The sequence below is a fragment of the Ovis aries genome, chromosome 24 (genome assembly GCF_016772045.2).
Source record: "Ovis aries strain OAR_USU_Benz2616 breed Rambouillet chromosome 24, ARS-UI_Ramb_v3.0, whole genome shotgun sequence".
Lineage (NCBI taxonomy): Eukaryota > Metazoa > Chordata > Mammalia > Artiodactyla > Bovidae > Ovis > Ovis aries.
This window is the reverse complement of record NC_056077.1, coordinates 9,618,733-9,642,792: the sequence shown is the minus strand read 5'-3', so window position 1 is coordinate 9,642,792 and position 24,060 is coordinate 9,618,733. Positions and strand designations below refer to the sequence as shown.

Below are 24,060 nucleotides of genomic sequence, written 5' to 3'. Positions count from 1 at the left end.
ATGCGATTCATGGGGTCTCAAAGAGTCGTACACGACTGAGCGACTGAACTGAACTCAACTTACGCATTTTGTTTTGCTGTGTATATATTGTTTATAATAGACAAATGAGCCCTAATTTGGTAGCATCAAGTCTCTGGGTAGTTAAGAGATTACCAGTATATAGTGGGACTTCCCTGGAGGTCCAGTGGCTAAGACTCTGCGCTCACAAGGCAGGGGGCCTGCTTCAATCCCTGGTCAGGGAACTGAGCTAATCAATCCCTGGTTAGGGAACTAATCCCACTTGGCGCAATTTACATGCCACAACTAAAGATCCTGCGTGCCACAACTAAGATAGAAGATACTGCATATGGAAACTAAGACCTGTCACAGCCAAATAAATAGATAAATATTAAAAAAAAATAAGTTACCAATATAGAACTGTTGAATATTCATTTGTTCAACCACCTCTAAGCATTATATGTGCCTGAACTTGCCCACTAGATTGTGGTGGAGAGAAGAAAGTAAGGAAGAAATGGCTCAAGGTCAAAATGGTCATATTTAAAAGATACCTCAATTATAACCAGTGCTATGTGTGTGTCTGTATGTGCCATTTTACTTAACAGTATTGTATATATAGTGGATAACTAAATTCTGATTTGAAGTATAATATCTAATCTTTTAAGATGTTTAGAAACGTTTCATGTATCTAAAATTAGAGGTAGGATGACATTTTATAAAGAGCTTTTAAAAATTGGTGCTTACCTGGTGGTTCAGTGGGTAAGACCCTGGGTTCCCAGTGCAGGGGGCCTGGGTTCAATTGCTGGTCAGGGAACTACATCCCACACGCAACAACTAAGAATTCACATGCCACAACTAAAGATCCTGCATAGCACAATGAAGACCTGACACAGTCAAATAAATAAATATTTTTAAAAAGTTGATGGGAATATTATATGACTCCACTTATATCAGGGCTTCCCAGGTGGCATTAATGGTAAAGAACCTGCCTGCCAATGCAGGAGATGTAAGAGATGTGGGTTCAATCCCTGAAATCAGGAAGATGCCTTGGAGAAGGCAATGGCTACCGACTCCAGTATTCTTGTCTGGAGAATCCCATGGACAGAGGAGCCTAGGAAGCTACTATCCATGTGGTGGCAAAGAGTTGCACACAACTGAAATGACTTGGTGTGCACACACCACTTACGTCAGGTACTTAAAATAGTCAAATTCTTGGAGAATTTGACCTAGAGAAGGTATAGTGTTAGTTATCAAGGGTTTGGAGGAGTGTGCTAATGGGGAATTAATATTTAATGGCTACAGAGTTTCAGTTTGGGATAATAAAAAGTTCTGGAGGGGGACTTGCCTGGTGGTCCAGTGATTAAGAATTTATCTTCCAGTGCAGGGCACATGGGTTTGTCCCTGGTTAGGGAACTAAGTTTCCATATGCTGTATCACATAGCCAAAAAAATTTTTTTTGATAAAAAATAAAATAAAATTTATGAGAAATATCATCTTTGCAAATGAAATTGTTAAACCATCTCTGAACAGTCTACTTTTTGTACATTTTCACTGGGTTGTGTGAGATGGGAGGAAAAAATTACAAGACATTTTGTTGGCATGTACTAGGAGATTTCGTATTAACATTGCCCAGTGTGTTATGTGCATTTCATTTAACTTTAGCTGTATTGTACATAAATCCAGGAATGTCTTTGTCAAGGGCCTGGGAGCCATCTCTTTGAAATATGATTATCAAGGAAGATAACCCCTATCCCCTAGTTCCTGTGAGAGAGTAGCGGCCCAGCTTTAGTGGGCTCTAACTAAGTTGCAAAACTACCTTCCATCATAAATGCTCAGAATAAGTTTAATTTTTCTTTGATTAAATCCAATTAGCAAACACTGATGGTCATCTCAATTACCAGGTGAACTTAATTATATGGATAATGTGTGATGAACAGTGCCATCAAGAAGTCCTTGCACTTGAACATTTATAGCAATCACTTATTACCTTGTGAACATGTATAACAGGTTGTCTGCTTGGCATGAGGAAGGGTGCCCTGAAGAAAAGGTGAGGTTTCTTCTTGTCCTTCCAGCCTAATGGTGGATTCCCTACAGTGAGCATCACCTGCTTGTTTAATTCTTATCCAATAATACAACTGTTTTCTTCTTCTGTTTGTGGAGAGGATTTCTGGGTTGGGAGATTTTATTCTTTTTTTTTTTTTTTTAATTGGAGGGTAATTGCTTTACAATACTGTGTTGGTTTCTGCTGTACAGCAGCAAGCGTCAGCTATATGCATACGTATGTCCCCTCCCTATTGAACCTCTCTCCCATCCCCTCACCCTGCCCCTCCCCTGACCCCTGCCCCAGGTTGTCACGAGCACTGAGCTGAGCCCCCTGTGCTATACAGCAGCTTCCGACCAGCTATCTATTTTGCACATGGTGGTGTGTGTATGTCAATGCTACTGTCTCAATTCGAAGAGAAACGAAAGTCAAGTTAGTAAAGAAACTGATGTTGTTCACTTTGGGTTAAAGTTCAGAGAAAGAGTGTCTTCTGAAAATGTCTTTGGAAATTAAATCATAAAACTGCATCTCATTCAGCTGGTCCTTTTTGAAGAGAAGAAATCGATAGAAATGAAGGATTCTAGACTACAATATTCCGAACTAGAAGTCACTCTCAGATACAACCATTGTTACATGACTGTCATTTATTCAACCCTATTGTGTATATGATGGACAAACTTAAGTTCTTATTTAAAACATTGAGCTTTTCTTGATGTTTAGAAGTACATAAAGTATATTAAAACTGGAATATATTTTTAAAAGTATATTAGTAAATATATAAAGAAGAAATTATTTTTAAGTATACCAATAAAAAAGTATATTAAAAGTGGAGATAGTGAAGTAAGAGATTTTGCACATATCCGTTTGTTAAAATTCATATGAAGTGGTGCGTTTTGGGAGTGGAGTAGCTGAATTATCTGAGCAGAACAGACGGTGTTTGTGCTGGTTCAGGGAAAAGGGAGGAGAACAAAGGGCGAAGGGCCCAAGGCCAGTCTGTTTATAGTTAGGCTAAGTTAATCATCATTCTCCCGTGTCCTGTACAGTTGGCTTTATTTCGTGGCGTCTGTGGCATCACTAACTCAATGGACACGAGTTGGAGCAAACTCCAGGAGATAGTGAAGGACAGGGAAGCCTGGCCTGCTGCAGTTCGTGGGGTCAGATACGACTGAGTAACAATGGTGTATGTAGAAGGGCTTCCCTGGTGGCTCAGAGGGGGAAGATTCTGCCTGCAATGCAGGAGTTGCAAGAGATGCTTCAATCCCTGAGTCAGGAAGATCGCCTGGAGGAGGAAATGGCAACGCACTCCAGTATTCTTGCCTGGGAAATCCCATGGACAGAGGAGCCTGGTGGGCTACAGTTCATGGGGTCCTGAAGAATGGGACACAACTGAGGATGCACGCAGGGTATGGTGTATATAAAAGTCAAGCGAGTTAAAATTTTACAACAGCTAGTCTTCCCAGGTGTTAAAGAGGCTGCTAGTGTAGGTCATGAGTAACATTAGTAAACTAGCTTTTTGTTCGTTTACCTTTTGACACTGGATGATGAATTTCTATACTTGGTCATTAAAATGATGGGAGAGGAAGAAGATGAAGGATGGAAGGAGGGGCCTCTCCACTAGCATCTCCATATCTGGACAATAGTCTTGGATTATATCCATAGTTCTATGTGTACATTTTTTATAAAGCACCTGTGTTTATTGTGGATAAAGCCTACTCTTTTATTTTGCAACATGTAAGGTTTTTGGATGTCTCGAACTGACAATGTATGATAAAAAGTGGAGTTAGTGAATTAATCAAGTAAATATCTTTAAAAAGTGATTAGTAGAAAGGAGTATCCTGGGTATGGCATTGTTAAACCACCTCTGGGCATTGAACGTCTGCACTCGCCCATTAGGCTGGTGGTGGGGACGAATGTAGACAGATGTGTTCATATTTGCATTTCGATAATTTACGTGTGTATACAGTTCTTTTGGCTGTACTTTAGGAATATATTGTTAAATAATTCAGTGGAAACATTCTTTCATGATAATATTTCAAGAGAATATATGTGCTAATGAATTCTCTTAAGTCATTTTATTCTAGGGACTTCCCTGGTGGTCCAGTGGCTGGGACTCCACCCTCCAACACAGGGGGCCCTGAATCCTGCATGTCACAAGTAGGAGTTGTATGCCATAATTCAAGATCCTGTGTGCTGCCGCCAAAACCTGGTGCAGCCAAATAAATGAATATATAAAAATAGTTTTTAAAAATTTATTGTACTCTATCACTTTATGTCTCAATCACTGTTGAGCATAAGGGAATGTAATATTTTAATTGTAATATTTTTAGTATCTTTGTGTAAGAAATCTGTATCATTTTTGTCTTCTGTGACAGTTTTTGTCCTCAAGTTTTCCGGAGGAACAGAACCAGTAGGATTGATTAACTTATTAGAATTGGCTCCAGAAACATCCAGAAACAATGTTTAGTCTGGGTACACCATGACCAGTCAAGTTAATACAAAAACTTAACCATCACACCAAGAAAAGGACTATTTTGTTTTTTCCTTATTGAGTTAGTGTAGGGTATTCCTCATTTTAATTAACTGGTTAATTATTTAATTGGAGGATAGTTGCTTTACAATTGCTTTCCAATAATTGTTGGCCTCTGCCATACATCACTGTGAATCAGTCACAGATATGCATATGTCCCCTTCTTCCTGAACCACTCACCCATCTCCCACCCCATCCCACCCCTTTAAGTTGTCACAGAGCACCAGACTGAGCTCTCTCCTATAAAAAGAATGCATTTGAATCAGTCCTAATGAGGCGGATGAACCTAGAGCCTATTATATAGAGTGAAGTAAGTCAGAAAGAGAAAGACAGACACTGTGTATTAACCCACACGTACATGGAATCTAGAAAGATGGCACTGATGAACATATTTGCAGGGCAGCAATGAAGACGCAGACATAGAGAGCAGATGGGTGTAGGGTATTCTTGGTTATCAGAATGCTTATGACTTTCGGACTGGAATTGACACATTTGCATGATCATGATGTATGACAATGACTGATACATACTGTACAGTCTCAACCACATAAAAATATTTGCTTAGTTCTGTGCGTACAAGCATAGGACCTGGAAGGATACATCAAGCTGTGAAATACTTGTGATTATGGATGATGTTTAACTGTGGAAAATTCTGAAAGAGATGGGAATACCAGACCACCTGACCTGCCTTTTGAGAAACCTATATGCAGGTCAGGAAGCATCAGTTAGAACTGGACATGGAACAACAGACTGGTTCCAAATAGGGAAAAGAGTACATTAAGGCTGCATATTGTCACCCTGCTTATTTAACTTATATGCAGAGCACATCATGAGAAACGCTGGGCTGGAAGAAGCACAAGCTGGAATCAAGATTGCTGGGAGAAATATCGATAACCTCAGATATGCAGATGACACCACCCTTATGGCAGAAAGTGGAGAGGAACTAAAGAGCCTCTTGATGAAAGTGAAAGAGGAGAGTGAAAAAGTTGGCTTAAAGCTCAACATTCAGAACACTAAGATCATGGCATCTGGTCCCATCACTTCATGGGAAACAGATGGGGAAACAGTGGAGAAACAGTGTCAGACTTTATTTTTTTGGTTTCCAATCTCACTGCAGATGGTGACTGCAGCCATGAAATTAAAAGACACTTACTCCTTGGAAGAAAAGTTTTGATCAACCTAGGTAGCATATTAAAAAGCAGAGACATTACTTTGCCAACAAAGGTCCTTCTAGTCAAATCTCTGGTTTTTCCATTGGTCATGTATGGATGTGAGAGTTGGACTGTGAAGAAAGCTGAGTGCCGAGGAATTGATGCTTTTGAACTGTGGTGTTGGAGAAGACTCTTGAGAGTCCCGTGGACTGCAAGGAGATCCAATCAGTCCATTCTGAAGGAGATCAGTCCTGGGTGTTCATTGGAAGGACTGATGCTAAAGCTGAAACTCCAATACTTTGTCCACATCATGCGAAGAGTTGACTCATTAGAAAAGACCCTGATGCTGGGAGGGATTGGGGGCAGGAGGAGAAGGGGATGACAGAGGATGAGATGATTGGATGACATCACTGACTCAATGGACATGAGTTTGACTTGAACTCCAGGAGTTGATGATGGACAGGGAGGCCTGGCATACTGTGATTCATGGGGTCGCAAAGGGTTGGACACGACTGAGTGACTGAGCTGAATTGATGGATGACGTTTGTGTACTTTGCTTCCTGTGTTTTTTAGTTTCTGTAATGCACGCATTAACTTTTAACCATTTAAAAAATAACACTAACATCTTAATGATTTCCAGGAACAGTGGTTAATTATTCACTTGCTCATGTTTACATTGGCTGCTGAATAGAGCTACCATAACAAAGTACCACAAACTGAGTGACTAAAGAATTTATGTATTCTCTCATGATTCTAGGGGCAGAGGTCTAAAACCAAGATGTTGGTAGGCTTGATTTCTTCTGGAGGTGCTGAGAAAGAATCTGTTCCATTCCCCTCTCCTGGCCTTTCATGGATGCCAGCAGTCCTTGAAGTTCTTATCTTGTAGCTAGAAAATCACTAACCTCTGCTTCTGTGCTCACATGGCCCCCTTCCCTGTGTCTCTGTATTCTTTCTTCTTCTTCTTAGGACACCAGCTGTATTGGATTGACAGCACATCATAATCTAGTATGAGCTCATTTTAACTAATTATGTCTGCAAAGAGCTTATCTCCAAATAAAGTCCCATTCACAGTTACTGGGGGTTGTGATATATATTTTGGGGGGACCCAGTTCAACCCACAACAGTTACAAGTCAGTAGTGGCTCACTTCTCCCAGATGTGTCTTTCTATTCCTGGGCTCAGAGTGAAGGAGTGGGCTCTACTTAGCATGCATCATTCCTGTGGCAGGAATAAACAATAGCTCTTAAAACATCCATTCAAGTGAGGCAGGTATCACGTTTCATTCCATGGTACCTCCAATCATGCCATAACTTGCTATACATCTCAGGTTCCTGCCTCAGGCTTATGTTTGTCCAAAATCTGCATCATTTCCCAGTCATGGGCTTCCTGTTAAAAGTCAATCTCGGACTTCCCTGGTGGTGCATTCTGCCCACCAGCGCAGGGAACACGGGTTCAATTCCTGATCCGGGAAGATCACGCAGGCTGCGGGGCAGTTGAGCCTGTGCACCACAACTACTGAGCCCATGCTCTTGTGCTCTGCAACAAGAGAAACCACTGCAGTGAGAAGCCTGCGCACTGCGAGTAGAGAGTAGTGCCCGCTCGCCACAACTAAAGAAAGCCTGCATGCAGCAAGGAAGACCCAGCACAGCCGAAAACAAACCCATTTTTTTTAAAAGAGTTAATCTGTTGCAATACCTGTTTTGTTTTGGTTTTAGTTGATTTATAGTCATGGTTTGTGGACAGTTTTACTTTTGTTTTGGATTCGAGGGATGCGTTAACAAAAGAAACCGCTCATCATACACAACAATTTCAATATTTAATAGAAAAGTTCCAATATTTAATAGAAGATTATTTGACTTAATTTCAATATACAGTCATTAAAAGAAATGAAATATAAACAACAGAGAAAAATAACAGCACATACAACACCAATTTGAGCTGACCAACATCCAGAATTAAACAGTGCTGGGAATTCACTTGTTAGCAGCAATCTGGAGTCCCAGGTGGGAAATGTTCCCAGGCAGTGTGTCCACTCCATGGGTGAGACTGCAGATTGCAGTTTCAGGGGCTCCTGCTTATCATCCCAGGCTGCAAACTGATATCATCACTGGTTTGTGTGCAAAAATGCAGCTCTGGTTTTACTTGAATTTTTTCAATGCTGTTTGTTTCTTGTGAGTCATAGGATTTCATTAGACCCCAGAGGGTTGACCAGACCTCCAGGAATTCAAGAATTCCAAGACCTGCTCTCCCCAACCCCCAACTTTAAAAAAAGTTTTTTGTATTGGATATAGCTGATTAACAATGTCTGATAGTTTCAGGTGAACAGTGAAGGGACTCAGCCATACATACACATGTATCCATTCTTCCCTCAAACTCTCCTCTCATCCAGGCTGCCACATAACATTGACCAGATTTCCACATGCTATACAGTATGTCCTTGTTGATTATACATTTTAAATATAGCAGTGTGTACACGTCCATCCCAAACTCCCTAACAATCCCTTCCACTCCCCTTCTTATCTAAAGTGCCACATGATTCGCTGTGCTTGTGGGCGGGCACAGAATCTGGGCAGTGTTCAGGTAGGTCAGAAACAGGTCAGAGGCCTGATACTCTCCTGCTTCTGAAGCCTGAACAAGACTTCTTCCATTTTAATTTCCTTAACAAGTCACTCCTCTTTTTTGTAACTGTAGCATAAGTATCCTCTCTTCTATCAATCCAATCAAAGCCCACTTCTTGAAGGCATTTGATATTTTTTCTTAAGAATTCAGTTGTATCTTCAGCCAATTAAATGCAAGATGCACATAAAACAAATCTCAGCACTTAAATTATCTTAAAAAATATATCAGTTTCTGAAATATGATAAGTGAAATATTTTTACAATGTCCACATCAGTGGGAAAAACTCTATAAGTTGCTTTCAAGTCTGGGTCTGCACAAGAACAAGGGGATTGTTCAGTCTACATCTGGTTCCATTTTGCCAAGGAACTTGGGTGCAGGACTGTAGCTATGCCATAGTGTTATCTGAATGATGGAAAGTGCACAGACCTTTTTAAAAATGGGAGAAAAAGGAAGAGGTTCACCATATCTGAACTTCAGGAAGTGAATGAAGCTAAATATTAGAGGCAAGTGGTCTTTAAACCCATTGGTTAGAGGTTTCAAGGTACAAGTTAGAAGCTTGTGTTTTCTTGTTTGTTCATTTTTTGCCCTTGGGTTTAAGTTCATTTAATCTGTTTCACCTTGGAGTTGTTACCAACCAGGGTTCCTGGCCTTCCTTAATCAATAGAAATTGATAAAAGTCCAGACAAAAAATTGAGGCAAGGCTGTATTGTGGCTCCTGTGGCAGCAGGAGGGAGTGTAAACAATAATAGATTCCCTTGCTCCCTCCCTAAGATGGGACAAACTGGTTCTTTATATGGAGTAAGGGTAGCAGCAGGTCCAGGGGTCAGGTCAGAGGGATGGCTTAGGTGGCTTCCCCACCCCTTAGGTGGTGCTATGTATGGAGGTCATGCTTCAGTTCAGTTCAGTTCAGTCTCTCAGTTGTGTCCGACTCTTTGTGACCCCGTGAACCACAGTACGCCAGGCCTCCCTGTCCATCATCAACTTCTGGAATCCACCCAAACCTATGTCCATTGTGTCGGTGATGCCATCCAACCATCTCATCCTCTGTCATCCCCTTCTCCTCCTGCCCTCAATCTTTCCCAGCATCAGGGTCTTTTCCAATGAGTCAACTCTTTGCATCAGGTGGCCAAAGTATTGGAGTTTCAGCTTCAATATCAGTCCCTCCGATGAACACCTAGGACTAATCTCCTTTAGGATGGACTGGTTGAATCTCCTTGCAGTCCAAGGGACTCTCAGGAGTCTTTTTCAACACCACAGTTCAAAAGCATCACTTCCTCAGCACTCAGCTTTTTTTATAGTCCAACTCTCACATCCATACATGACTACTGGAAAAACCATGGCCTTGACTAGACGGACCTTTGTTGGCAAAGTAATGTCTCTGCTTTTTAATATGCTGTCTAGGTTGGTCATAACTTTCCTTCCAAGGAGCAAGTGTCTTTCAATTTCATGGCTGCAATCACCATCTGCAGTGATTTTGGAGCCCAAAAAAAAAGTTAGTCACGGTTTCCACTGTTTCCCCATCTATTTCCCATGAAGTGATGGGACCAGATGCCATGATCTTAGTGTTCTGAATGTTGAGCTTTAAGCCAACTTTTTCACTCTCTTCTTTCACTTTCATCAAGAGGCTCTTTAGTTTTTCTTCACTTTCTGCCATAAGGGGGGTGTCATCTGCATATCTGAGGTTACTGACATTTCTCCTGGCAATCTTGATTCCAGCTTGTGCTTCCTCCAGCCCAGCATTTCTCATGATGTACTCTGCATATAAATTAAATAAGCAGGGTGACTATATACAGCCTTGACGTACTCCTGAGGTCATGCTTAGTATCCTGTTTATGCTCCTGGCTCTTCCGAAGTGGCAGTTGGGCTTCTTTGGTCTTTTTGTATCTTTTCCATAATTTACTGCAACCGAGCATGCATTCAGTTATTTTCAGTCCCTTATGGTTTCTAGGTATTTTGTTGCTCAAGGAAATATTTGTCCAGGTATAAGCATTGCAGCAAAGGGTCGCACGTCCCAGGTTCAGCCTATCTCAGAATGATCCTTAAACACATGAAAAGGTTTCAACATAGTTGGTCATCAGGGAAATGCCACATAGAACTGTGATATCATTATACACCCTCTAGAATGTTGAAGAAAACTTTTTTTTGGTATGATAGTTTTTATTTTCAAGGCCTTGAATGATACATGATGTTAAGCATACATTTCTCATTTTATGAAAATGTATGTTGATTTGTGAATTTTATTTATTTATTTATTTGCTATACAGTAGGTCCTTGTTGGTTATCCATTTTGAATATAGCAGTGTGTACCTGTCCATTCGAAACTATCCATTTCCCTTGGCAACCATAGGTTCATTCTTTAAGTCTGTGAGTCTCTTTCTGTTTTGTAAGTAAGTTCATTTGTATCATTTCTTTTTAGATTTCACATGTAGGGGATGTCACATGATATTTCTCCTTCTCTTAGTTACGCAATATGTGGAATGTCCAAAATTTAAAGGATACACAAAACAGCAAGGGCCTCCTGTATAGCAAAAGGAACTATATTCAGTATCTTATAGTGATCTATAATGGAAAAAAGTATGAAAAACAATGTATACATGTAGGTATAACTGAAGTACTTTGCTGTACGCCTGAAATATTGTCAGTCACTATACTCCCAATTTAAAAAAAAAGATGCACAATACCAAGTGTTGATGAGGATATCTGGCAACTGGATTCTTATATTTGGCTGGTAGAAATGTAAAATAGTACAACCACTTTGGGAAGTAGCTTGGCAATATTACTTACACACACACACGGGGCTTGTAGCTTGGCAGTGTTACACACACACACACACACACACACACACACACACACACACACATATACATATGGGGCTTCCCCAGTGGCCCAGCAGTAAAGAAGCTGCCTGCAATGCAGGAACCACAGGAGATGTAGGTTGATTCCTTGGTCTGGAAGATCCTCTGGAGGAGGGCTTGGCAACCCACTCCAGTATTCTTGCCTGGAGACTGAGCAACTTTCATTTTCATACTAAATATATATTTGAATTATATATATATATATATATATATATATATATGGAGAAGGCAATGGCACCCCACTCCAGTACTCTTGCCTGGAAAATCCCATGGATGGAGGACCCTGATGAGCTACAGTCCATAGAGTCACTTTTAGGGAAATTGAATAGTCTTGTTTAGGCTTCAGAGATGAAACAGAGCAGGCCTCTGACCTTGCTTCTAATCTGCCTGGACACTGCCCTGACTGTGAGTGCCTGCCTGCTGTGAGTGCAAGACCTGCAACCCATAGATAAGATGGGGATAAATCTTGAGATTCCTGAGTCCCTGGAGGGGCGCTGGCCAACCAAGCCCCGGCTTAACAACATTCCAGGTTTTACAAGACAAAACAAACAACATTAATGTGAAAACAGGGCTGCTGTTTACTCACAGATTAATGATGATATCAGTTTGTGTCCTGGGATTATAAACAGGAACTCAGAACACAATGTTTGAAGTCTCACCTACAGAGCGGTTGAGCTGCCTGGAAACTTCTCCAAACTGGGACTCCAGATGTGCTGTAACAAGTGACTTCCCAGCGCTGTTTTAATCTGGATGTCGGTCATAACTCAATTTGGTGATATATCCTCTGCTGTTTCTATTTCTCTTTTCTTTTAATATTAGTATATTGAATGTAAAACAGATAATTCTCTAATAAATATTGGCATTATTTATTTGTATATAACGAGTGGCCTATTTTGTTAACCAATCCTTTGAACCTGAGACGAAAGTGCTGCAAAGAGTTGGACAAGACTGAAGCGACTTAGCATGTATATATACATATATGCTGCTGCTAAGTCGCTTCAGTCGTGTCTGACTCTGTGCGACCCCATAGACAGCAGCCCACCAGGCTCCCCCATCCCTGGGATTCTCCAGGCAAGAACACTGGAGTGGGTTGCCATTTCCTTCTCCAATGCATGAAAATGAAAAGTGAAAATGAAAGTGAAGTTGTGTCTGACTCTTCGCGACCCCATGGACTGCAGCCTACCAGGTTCCTCCGTCCATGGGATTTTCCAGGCAAGAGTACTGAAGTGGGGTGTCATTGCCTTCTCTGTATATATATATAATTCAAATGTATATTTAGTATGAAAGTGAAAGTTGCTCAGTCGTGTCCGACTCTTTGCAACCCCATGGACTATACTGTCCATGGAATTCTCTAGGCCAGAATAACTGGAGTGGGTAGCCTTTCCCTTCTCCAGGGGATCTTCCCAACCCAGGGATCAAACCCAGGTCTCCCACATTGAAGGCAGATTCTTTACCAGCTAAGCCACAAGGGAAGCCCAAGAATCCTGGAGTAGGTAGCCTATCCCTTCTCCAGCGGATCTTCCTGACCCAGGAATCGAACCAGGGTCTCCTGCATTGCAGGCGGATTCTCTAACAACTGAGCTATCACGGAAGACCTGACATATATATTGATATATATAATTAAACATGTTTATCATACCACTCAACAATTCCACTTCAACATATGCTAAATATCTAGCCAAGGGGTCAAAAATAGATTATTAGAAGATGAAAAAATATCTTACCAGCTATCTGGGTATCCCTTAGCCTAGTCAAGCTGACACGTAAAATTAACCATCACATGCAGCAACTAGAGTAAGAGGCCAAAAGAGAAATTACAAAATTCTTGTTAGGAATTAACTCAAAGACTCAATCAGTGACTGTGGCTTCTCACATTAAATGGGTCCGTTTTAGCATTATAGGTTTTGATGGAAAAAAAGTTCAGATATTCAAGTATGGGGATGTCATTCTGGCTTATACATGATTCGGCCTTAAACTTTGTGTGAATCACAACTGCCTGACTTATGTCCTGTCAAACATATGTTGTACATCAGCCTTAACCTTTCAGGTAAAGAAGGTCCTCTTTGAAGATGAGGATAAAATGACTTCCTTCCTATGGGTCCAGTGTTAGCAGTCCCTTGAAGAGAAGGTTCCATTCCCAGACCCCAGGATCATACACGCTCTCTGCGTGCATATTAATCTATCTCTTTTGAAACCTTGCAGGAATGCACCCCTGTTGTGTTTGATGTTTGTTCTGATATGAAACTGTGCTGAAAACCAATCTTCCACCAGAGCAATTTCTCAGAACTACTAAGAGATCATCTCCTGGGCTGTAGTCCTCAGTTTGGCTCAAATAAAACCCTCTTCTGTTCCATATTATAAATTGATTATTGATTATTTGCATCAACAGTTTTACTCATTTATTTCTTTAGTCATTCAATATATATTTAATGAGCATACCTGTTATGTGCCAGGGTCTCGGTGACCAAGAACAGTTTATGTCCTCAAGGGATTTGTCATCTGAAATTAAGGTACATAAGTAAATCAGTAATTTTAATACTGTATGAGCAATGCTACAATAATGTTTTGTCACAAGAAGGACTGATGCTGAAGCTGAAACTCCAATACTTTGGCCACCTGATGCAGAGAGCTGACTCATTTGAAAAGACCCTGATGCTGGGAAGGATTGAGGGCAGGAGGAGAAGGAGACGACAGAGGATGAGATGGTTGGATGGCATCACCGACTTGATGGACATGGGTTTGGGTGGACTCTGGGAGTTGGTGATGGACAGGGAGGCCTGGCGTACCGTGGTTCATGGGGTTGCAAAGAGTCAGACACAACTGAGCGACTGAACTGAACTGAACTGATTTCACTAACAGAGTGCCCCCAGGGATCCTTGGCCATAAGATACAGCTTATTACCAGAATACACACTAGACAAAGGGGATGAGATCCTGGTATTTCTACATTCCCTCTTCAAGAGTGGAGTCTTTGGATTCATACTGATACTGTGATACTCAAGAGAATGTATTTGGGTCAGGAATTCAGGTTCAGCTTTTCTGAGGAGGTGACATTGAAAAGAGCTATTTGATTGACAGAAAGGGGGAACAGCTAGTACAAAGGCCCTGAGGTAGGAACACACAGAGTTGGAGAACTAAAGGATGGCCATGTGACCATAGCAGAGTGAGTCCCAGAGGCCAGGTCACACTGGTATCATCTGGGGCAAGGGAGTAAAAGTTCATTCTAAAGAGCATGAAGCTGTTGGAGCATTTTAAGCAGAAATGAGATTGAATGTACCTTGTGCTTGCAGAGCTGGAGACTTGACCATTACTCCACCTGTTGCAGAAGCCAGACCATCAAGAAACCAAGCACCACACTCAGAGAGCTGGAGAACTTGATTATTCCCCCAAGCCCAGAACAGTTAACACTTCCAGCTCTGAGGCTGGAACAAAGGGGTTACAAAGTTTTTATAGGCAGTGCATGACATCAGACTTCAGTGGGCAGTGCTGACTGATAATAGGTTCGTTTAAACTAGGGGTTTTGTGCAGTGGGGAACAGTAGTTAGGGCACAGCAAGGGGGGATGCCTGACCTTTACACAAACAAACATGGTTGAGCAGGATTTCACAGGCTGGGTAATTTCAGAAGTAGGACAAGGGTGAGGTAAGTTTCAGCTCCTAGCACTGTAATTTTCCACCCCCACCCCCCACCCCTGCCGAAACTGTGTATCTTATGTGACTTTGCAAGGAGCAAGCTGAGTTATAGTAGCAGAAGGAGCATGAAGTTATTTCTACCTGGGTGTAAGTTTAAAATTTTCCTCTTCATACCCAACTTGCTCAGTGAGACAAAGCATAGTAATGCTTGTGTTAGGTAGGTAAAACAGGGGAAAGGAGTCCAAAATGGCTGTGGCCACAGACAAGGAAGGGAAAAGCCTGCGAAAATGAAACAAAAGAAGATCCAAGGACCGGAGTGAGGACCTCAGGTAAAACAAACAACACTCCTGGCTGGCCCAATTTACATAGGACAGGCCCAGGGAGAGAGAAACATAAATAGAAGCGCCAAAGCCAGTTCTCTCTCTCTCTCTCCCACGTGCTGGGACGCTCTTCTGTCTTTAGAGTGTCTTTAGATCGACGTGCCGTCACGCCTCGAAGATTGATTTTCCTGCTATCTTCTAAATAAAATAGAGCTGTAACACTGAGCTGTAACACTGATTTGTCTGAGAGCTATAACACGGTCCATTTGAGACCTGAGAGCTATAACACGGTCTATCCAAGACCTGAGAGTTGTGACACGCCGAGGGGGCTTTAATGTCCGTCACTCCAAATCTTTGTTGTGACGAGACAAAGAATCGAGGAACATACACTCGCGTGACACTTGGAACTACCAAACTTTTATGGTTGGCTTGTGTGTGTACTCAGTTGCTTCAATTGTGTCTGACTCTTTGTGACCCTATGACTGTGGCCCGCCCGGCTTCTCTGTCCAGGGGATTCTCCAGGCAAGAATACTGGAGTGGGCTGCAATGTCCTCCTCCAGGGAATCTTCCGGACCCAGGGATTGAACCTGAGTCTCCTGCGGCTCCTGCATTGCAGGTAGATTCTTTACCACCGAGCCACCGGGGAGGCCCCTTTATGGTTAGCAGCAGTGGACAAATGCATGGTTCTATGTATGTCCCTTAATTTCCCTTAATTCAGAAGAGTAGACTGTAATCGTAGATTTTCTTCACTCTCACTTCCCCTTTGCCTAGCTCAAACCAGCCAACCAACCAGTCACACAAACAAATAAATGACCAAGCAAACAGCAGCAGAAAAAACAAGAGCAACAAAAGCCTCAACACAGCTCTTTCACGTGTGGGGAGCTTTTTAATGTAATGGTAATTTTCTAGATCTTAATTGTGGTGCTGATTTACACACATGTATACATTAGTCAAAACCCCATCAAACCATAGCCTTACAATAGGGGAGTTTCATTGTATGTATATAGGTATGTATATTATATTTCTGTCTCAGTTAAGTTGATTTTAAAAAAGGAATTTCTCTACACACTGTAGGTAAATACAAAGGAGGAGTATTTTGCATTCTTATAAGAAGTTCAGGAAGGTTCTCAGAGGGGATGGTGTTGGAACTACTACTTGAAGAGTGAGTAGTAGTATTCTGGTTGTTTAAAACGTTGCAAAATTCTGTGACACTGCTCCCATCAAGATCTGTGACTAGTAATGTGTAGGGGGAAGTGATAGGTGGAAGAATAGGTGCAAGTGATGCTGTGCTTTAGAAATGGACAGCTTTGGGAATTCCTGAACAGTCCAGTGGTTAAGGCTCCATGCTTCTACTGTAGGCAGCATGAGTTTGATTCTTGGTCGGGGAACTAAAATCCTGCATGCAATGGCCAATAAATAAATAAGTAGATACATACATAAATAAAGGTAAAGAAAGAAATGAACAGCTTCCACTTCCTTTCCCTTTGTCCCCTTCTTGGAACCCAGCTGCCATGCTGTGAGCAAGGCTGTTCAGCCCTTGGAGAGGGTCTGGAGGAGAAACTCAGGTGGAAAGGAACAGAGGCCCCCTGCCCAAAAGATTCCAGTATCTGCTCTAGGTCCACTCTCACTTATTCAAAATCCTAACGGTGAACTATATTTCAGAAATCAGAATTTTTTATTTTAGAATTGTTGTTCAGTTACTCAATCATGTCCAACTCTTTGCGACCCCATGGACTGTAGCACGCCAGTCTTCCCTGTCCTTCACCATCTCCTGGAGTTTGCTCAAACTCATCTTCATTAAATCGGTGATGCTGTCCAACCATCTCATCCTCTTTCGCCCCCTTCTCCTCCTGCCTTCAAATCTTAATAGCATCAGGGTCTTTTCTAATGAGTCAGCTCTTTGCATCAGGTGGCCCAAAGTATTGGAACTTCAGCTTCAGTGTCAATCTTTCCAATGAATATTTAGGATTGATTTCCTGTAGGATTGGGCTTCCCTGATAGTTCAGTTGGTAAAGAATCCGCCTGCAATGCAGGAGACCCCAAGTCAATTCCTGGGTCAGGAAGATTGACTGGAGAAGGGATAGGCTACCCACTCCAATATTCTTGGGCTTCCCTTGTGGCTCAGCTGGGAAAGAATCCACCTCCAATGTGGAAGACCTGGGTTCAATCCAGGGTTGGGAAGATCCCCTGGAGAAGGGAAAGGCTACTCACTACAGTATTCTGGCCTGAAGAATTCCATGAACAGTATAGTCCATGGGGTTGCAAAGAGTTGGACATGACTAAGCAACTTTTGGAGAAGGAAATGACAACCCACTCCAGTTTTCTTGCCTGGAGAATCCCATGGAAAGAGGAGCCTGGTAGGCTACAGTTCATGGGATTGCAACAGTTGGATACAGCTTAGTGCTATCTTTTCTTTCTTTTTCCTTTAGGATGGGCTGGTATCATCTCCTTGAAGTCCAAGGGACTCTCAAGAGTCTTCTCCAATACCACAGTTCAAAAGCATCAGTTCTTCAGTGCTCAGCCTTCTTTATGGTCCAATTCTCACATCCATACATGACTGCTGGAAAAATCATAGCTTTGACTAGACAGACCTTTGTTGGCAAAGTAATGTTTCTGCTTTTTAATACGCTCTCTAGGTTGGTCATAGCTTTTCTCCCAAGGAGCAAGCATCTTTTAATTTCATGGCTACAGTCACCATCTGCAATGATTTTGGAGCCCAAGAAAATAAAGTCTGTCACTGTTTCCATTGTTTCCCCATCTATTTGCCATGAGGTGATGGGACTGGATGCCATGATCTTCGTTTTTTGAATGCTGAGTTGACCTTTAAGCCAGCTTTTTCACTCTCCCCTTTCACCTTCATCTTTGGTTCCTTTTCGCTTTCTGCGCTAAGGGTGATGTCATCAGCATGTGTGTGCAGGTGTGCTAAGTCTCCTCAGTTGTGTTCGATCCTTCGTGACTCCATGGAATCTAGCCTGCCAGGCTCCTCAGTCCATAGGATTCTCCAGGCAAGAGTACTGGAGTGGGCTGCCATTTCCTTCTCCAGGAGATCTTCCCGACCCAGGGATCCAATCCTGGTCTCTTAAGTCTCATGCATCGGCAAGGGAGTTCTTTACCACTAGTGCCACCTGGTAAGCCAGTGGTGCTAATGGTAAAGTCATCTGCATATCTGAGGTTTTTGATATTTCTCCTGGCAATCTTGATTCCAGCTTGAGCTTCATCCAGCCTGGCATTTCGTATGATGTTCTCCGCATATAAGTTCAATAAGCAGGGTGACAGTATACAGCCTTAACGTACTCCTTTCCCAATTTGGAACCAGTCCGTTGTTCCATGTCTGGTTCTAAGTGTTGCTTCTTGACCTGCATACAGGTTTCTCAGAAAGCAGGTAAGGTGATCTGGAATTCCCATCTCTTTAAGAATTTTCCACAGTTTGTTGTGATCCACACAATCAAAGGCTTTAGTGTAGTCAATGAAGCAGAAGTAGATGCTTTTTGCAGAATTCTCTCACTTTTTCTATGATCCAACAGATGTTGGCAATTTGATACTGATAGGGTCTGCATGGGGGCTCATTGTTAAAATGGATTATTGTGCTGACCATGCAAACAAAAGAAGACATCACGGTGACCCATGAGACTGACTACATTGCTCAAGCGACATCCTGTTTTCACCCCTGGCACTTAGTTTCCCAAGACTATGTTGACCACCCTACCATGGAACACCTCTGGCTCTCTCAAGACTATGTGACTGTCAGACTCCAGTTGCAGGCTAGAGATAAACTAACCACCCCACTTCAGGGGACCTGATTTCCCGTCCATGGGGTATAAGAGGGATCCATCAGAATTCTGTTTAACGAATAAAAAGTTTCAGTTACGCAAGACGGAAAAAAAAAAGAGGAATCCATCAGAAGGGTGGGCTGCTGGTTCTTCTCAGGGGCCAGTCATCCTTTTGTTTCCCTTTAATAAAGTCCCTTTTCTTTGCCCGGCTCCTTCTCTTTTTCTCCGCACTAGCCTTACAGGTACCTATACATATTTTCATAACTTCTCAGTGAGTATTGCAAACTATTAATTCATCTGTAGGGAAAATGTACAAATATGTACACTAAGTGTAACAAATTAAGACCATAAATAGCCACCAGTCAGTCACTTGCTACGAAATGAATTTGCTGTGAAAGAAAGGAAAATGTTTGGTTGTTAAAACGATTTTGGATTTTGATTTTTGGAATGGCACTGAAGGAACAATGGATAAATCTGTGGTTTGGCGTGCCTAAAAAGTAGGGGAAGAAGGGAATGGAGGGAGAGAGAAGGCAGGAAAGGTTAAATGAGTACAGAAGAGTCCTACAGCCTGGTTGTCTGCATTATGAGCCTGAAGTTTATCTTGTGGGTGACAGGGAAGCAGGGAAGTGTATGGTCAGTGGCAGGCTCTGGTGTGGATGGGCAGGCTTGAAGCAGAGAGATGACACCAGGTGGGGACCACAGTCACGACGGCTGTGGAGATGGAGAAGACACAGAACACTCAGAAAAGTGATGCTATTGAGACACTGCTTTGGGAAAGCAAGTGTCCTCCTTACTTGCTGCAAGTAATAAAACCTGCCTTCTTTGGGGGAAAAAAGTGATGTTGTACATCTTGTGCACTAGGGTGCTTGGAGGGCAGTGCTCACAAGTTGGGGCTGAGGCCCACTTACCCTACCCCGCCTCCAGGGTAAAGCGATTAGAGATTCATTCCCTGTGGGATGAAACTCCAAGGAGAATAGAACAATTAAGGGAGGAGACTGGGCCCTGCCCAGATAACTTATTTCTTATTCTTAAAGTCAGGAGACCTCTCTGACCACACATGCAGAGAAAAGACTCCTTGGAGGCCAAAGGGGAGTTAGCTCAAGGGATGTTCCCTACCCATATGCCTTTTTGGTAAAATCCATTTTGGCTAAGAGATGCGTGAGCACACCTGGGAGGATCCTGAGATACAGCAAATATGGACAGTGAACCAGGCAAACCAAAATGATTGGTCAAAGGAAACCCGGAAGAAATGCCTCATAAAAGTAATTCAAACTGCCTCGAGAGCACGATTCAGCGACTCTCTCTCCCTCTGAGTCTGCACATGTGCCTATCCACACATACTCTTTTCCTTCCTAATAATACTTTGTTTTACTACATTCTGCCCTTGTGGGAATTCTTTTCCAATCTAGTGGCTAGGATCTTGTCCTCTCACCACCATGAACCAGCCCAATTTCCTGCTGGGATCCCAAGCCCCGCTCCAAGCTGCTGCAGGCTGACACCACCCAAGATCAAGGTAACCAGGCCTGGAGATCTGCCCCTCACCTCCTGCAGCTGCCGAACTGATAATTCAGTCCACCCTCACCACGTCTGGGGCACAGCAGTGTGCAGGGCCCACTCGTAAAGTTCTGTATTTAAGAGCTAACAAGAAAGTAGAAGGCACTGTACTTGGACATCAGTTTGATGTGGGGGACCGAAAAGAGGGTGAATTCCAGGTTTCTGTTTGGATGTTGAGTTGGGTGGTAGAGCCACTCTGGGCTGCTAGTCTTGCTGAGACATATCAGAGTGTGCTAGGCTGTAGGGTGTATTGAGCTTCAGAGTTATCCTAACTGAAGGAAAGCTACACAGCTCAAAATAGCCTGGAGTTAAAACTCCCCTCTGGATCTTTCCCCCATTCTATACAGAATAAATAACTTTCTCCCCCGAAGAAAGGAATGAACATTAAGATTGATTACGTTCAGCTCCCAGCTGGTCCCAGTCTCCAGCAGGTCTCAGGAATTCCTTGCTCCAGTTGTTAGAAGCCAACCAAACAAAATAATCTTGAGGAAAAACAGACCCCCTCAAAACAATATATCTCCGCATGTAAATGTTTTCTATATATACACCTACTCTTTTCTTGACTTAGTGCAGCAGCTCACTGGTCCAACTGCTGCCCTTTCTCGCCTCATTAAAGGTGATCTCTTCCTGTAGAGTCTCGTTCTTTGTCCGAACCTCGCCCTCTCTAGTTCCCTTACCTTACATTAATGAAGGCAGTAATTGAAGTCTTTGGCAGGTGTGAAACTGGTCAGGAAGAATGTTCCCAGTGTGGAGAAATGGAAGAGGAGGTGAAGAGGAAAAGTTAAAATTTTACATAACCTCCTGCTCCTTCTGCCTCTCTAACTGAGCTTGCTCGTTACAAAGTCTGGATCACATAGGTCACCTAGTCTCAGAAAGTGGGGACTTAATACTAGGAACTGGAGCTTATCTCACTCATCCTTGTCCTGCTGTTTGCTAGTTGCCCAGCCCCTGCAAACCTGCTTAATCACGCCTGTCTATGTAAAGGTCAGGCATCCTCCTCCCCATCTTGACTGCTGTTCCTGCCCACGCGAAACCCCTTACTTTAAAGCAGCCTATTAGGAGCTAGTTTTGCCCCCTATAATCTGTATATAAAAACTCTGTAACCCCTTTGTTCGGGGCTCAGAGATTGGAGTGTTAACTCCTCTGGGCCCACCAGGGTAATAAACCTGAGTTCTCTGACTCTCTGAATGCGATGCTTGGTTTCTCGATTACTGGTTTCTGCAACAGAGGTAGAAAGGAAAGAAGGGAGAGAACAGGCACCTATAATATCTTTCATTTTTTTCTTTTTTTGGCCGTGCTGCACAGCTTACAAGATCTTAGTTGCCAGACCAGGGATTGAACCCAGGCCACTGCAGTGAAAGCGCTGGGTCCTAACCACTTGACCACCAGGGAGAATTCCCGGGATCTTTTAATTTGTCAAAATTCATCAGTACAAGCCCAGAAATCTTAATTAGACCAGGACTCCATCACAGATCTTCTTGATTCGTTGATCAAGTTGTCAAGGTTAATGTCTGGCAAGTTTTGACTTTCAGATAAAATTCATTATAAATAAATGGAAAACCTCATGCAATAAATGGCCTTCAATGCCACAGACTCTGATTTGATGGCCTTGATGTCTTTGAGATGCAAAAGACCCAGGAAGCCAGAGAATCTACCTAACTATTCAGACCACTTCTGTCTTTGTTTCTTTTTATGTATAAAAATAGGTAAGAGTCCCTTCTAGAGAAAGGGGAGGAGAGGGGGCAAGGTAGGCTGTGATGGAGGGTGCAGGAGGAAGAAAATTTTACCTTTCCAGTCTATACACTTCTGTGTTTTTCAAAAAAATTTTACCAGAATACGTTTGTCTATAAATATATAAAGATGTATATAAAATAGATTCTGGCAGTTTTTGTATGATTTGTTCTACTAGGTGATTCGTAGCAGTTGCAGGAAGAACAGGAGCAAGCCAAGTCAGGATAAAATGAGCAAGCTTTCTTTGTTTAAAAAATAAAAGGGAGGTGATTGCCTCTGATGGGTTCAGGACACACTAGCCTGAAACATGGTACCTTGACATATTGAATATTTTAGGCTGAAAGAGTTTGAGTCAACAGTAGGAGCGAAATTGCTCAGACCTTCTCCCCTCCCCCACATTCTTTTCCAGAAATAGGCCATAAAACCCTCAGGTGAGAAGTGCCCTCCCTATACCTGGGAAAGGAGCATTCTTGTCTCTGAAGACAGAGGGACACCAAGAAGAATCCTAACCAACCAGTCTTGCTAAGTTTCCTCCAATTTACTTCAGTTAGACTTCACACTGCATGACTAGGGCTTCCCAGGTGGCTAGAAGTAAAGAATCCACCTGCCACACAGGAGCCTCAGGTTCAGCCCATCAGTCAGGAAGATCCCCTGGAGAAGGAGAGGGCAACCCACTTCAGTATCCTTGAAGGAAAGTTACACAGCTCAAAATAGCCTGGAGTTAAAACTCTCCTCCAGCTCCTCCCCACCATTCTATGCAAAACAAAGAACTCTCTCACCCGAAGGAAAAAATGGACATTAAGATTGATTACGCCCAGCTCCCAGCGGGTCCCAGCCTCTGGCCGATCTCCAGGATTCCTTGCTCCAGCCATTTAAGAGATAACTAATCCGAACAACCTTGGAAAAGAAGAGGCCCCCTTAAGACAGTAGGTTTCCACATATATGCCTATAGCGCCTTACTCTTTTCTTGGGTTAGTGCAGCAGCTCACTAATCTGACTGCTGCCCCTTCTCGCCTCATTAAAGGTGATCTGTTCATGTGAAGTGCTGGTCTCATTCTTTCTCCAAACCTCGCTTTCTCTAATTCCCTTACCCTACAATCCTTGCCTGGGAAATCCCATGGACAGAGAAGCCTTGGGCGCTACAGTTCATGGGGTCACAAAAGAGTCGAACACGACTTAGCGACTAAACAACAACTCCTTAACTTGTCCTCAACGACTGTCCACCTGTTGTAGCCGCACGTTCTGGGAAACAAACTCACTCAGAAGGACAATGCAGATAGTGGAACGCAGTTTGTTACACCGGCAGGCCCAAGGCAGAGTCTCCTCTTAGCCAAGGACCCCGACCAGTTTTTGTGAAAACCTTATATACCCTAAGTGTACGAGCCCAAACCCACCTCCCTAAATTCCCTGAAACTAGTCTGAACAAAGGAAAAGAAAGATACAATCAAAGTTGACCTGTGATTCATATGCCTTAAGCCCAGGTAGTTAACAGTGGGCAATTATCAATAGGCCTGTGGTCATACCCCAATAAGCATAATAGAATGTATGATTCTATTCGGTTACACAGATAATTAGGGTATTCTTTTAGGTGAAGGAGAGTCCAGGTATGAGCCCTGGGGCTCTTCCTTCCAGGGGCCTGGTTTTCCAGTTTATATACCGTTTCCATAGATACTGCGCGTGTAGCTCAAAGTCCACAGCCTGGCCCAAGATGAAGTCCTGCTTTCAAGATGGAGCCTGTTCTGTCTGTTTCCTCCTTCACACCTTCATCAAACAGTATAAAAGTACCGTATTGTCTCTTTAGGTCTCCATTTCCTTATGAAGCCTCAGTGTCACATAAAACTTATATTAAATAAGTTTGTATGCTCT

The 24,060-nt window shown here is 42.7% G+C and overlaps 2 long non-coding RNA genes across 2 annotated transcripts; one reads left to right on the top strand and one right to left on the bottom strand.

Annotated features, from left to right (window-relative positions):
- The first annotated feature begins 3,048 nt into the window (after window positions 1-3,048).
- On the top strand, window positions 3,049-4,290 carry LOC132658571 (uncharacterized). Its single transcript, XR_009598380.1, has 2 exons — window positions 3,049-3,441; window positions 4,106-4,290. It is a non-coding gene; the product is annotated as an uncharacterized LOC132658571 (long non-coding RNA).
- A 3,219-nt stretch (window positions 4,291-7,509) lies between these two features.
- LOC132658570 (uncharacterized) lies at window positions 7,510-21,323 on the bottom strand. The gene is made up of 4 exons (XR_009598379.1): window positions 21,141-21,323; window positions 13,629-13,688; window positions 12,914-12,978; window positions 7,510-10,372 (listed from the first exon to the last, which is right to left on the bottom strand). It is a non-coding gene; the product is annotated as an uncharacterized LOC132658570 (long non-coding RNA).
- Between the last annotated feature and the right edge of the window lie 2,737 nt (window positions 21,324-24,060).